The sequence below is a fragment of the Notothenia coriiceps genome, unplaced genomic scaffold, assembly GCF_000735185.1.
Source record: "Notothenia coriiceps isolate Sejong01 unplaced genomic scaffold, NC01 NC01_scaffold00016867, whole genome shotgun sequence".
In the NCBI taxonomy this organism is placed as follows: Eukaryota; Metazoa; Chordata; class Actinopteri; order Perciformes; family Nototheniidae; genus Notothenia; species Notothenia coriiceps.
The window spans coordinates 171,851-172,191 of NW_011349568.1; the positions used below are offsets into that span (position 1 = coordinate 171,851).

General features: G+C 43.4%; 1 protein-coding gene across 1 annotated transcript in view; it reads left to right on the forward strand.

Annotated features, from left to right (window-relative positions):
* LOC104949885 (MAGUK p55 subfamily member 2-like) overlaps positions 1 to 341 on the forward strand; it is a 10,848-nt gene that overhangs the window by 1,019 nt on the left and 9,488 nt on the right. The window lies entirely within an intron of this gene.

Below are 341 nucleotides of genomic sequence, written 5' to 3' on the forward strand. Positions count from 1 at the left end.
GCATTATAATGTCCGTTTTTTCACTGTATTGTCGTCTTGAAAAGGGTACTCACAACAATTCCGCAACAACTTCATCTTCACCTGTTGCACTTGTCATTTCTACGTTAAAAACATTCTACGCATTCATCTAGATCCTCTGTCTCGAGCCAGTTAACTAGCGGGCCTTCTAGAGCACCCTGGAACCGAGGGAAACTCTGAAAGAATACGCCCATTGGCTACAAATGAATATATGATTGGTTGATCAAACTGTCAGTCCAAACGTACGCTCTCATTCAGTGCAACGGCCAGGGCATTCGATCAAGGATGTAGAATACCTTGGTTGAAGGATATTCTACCCAGAG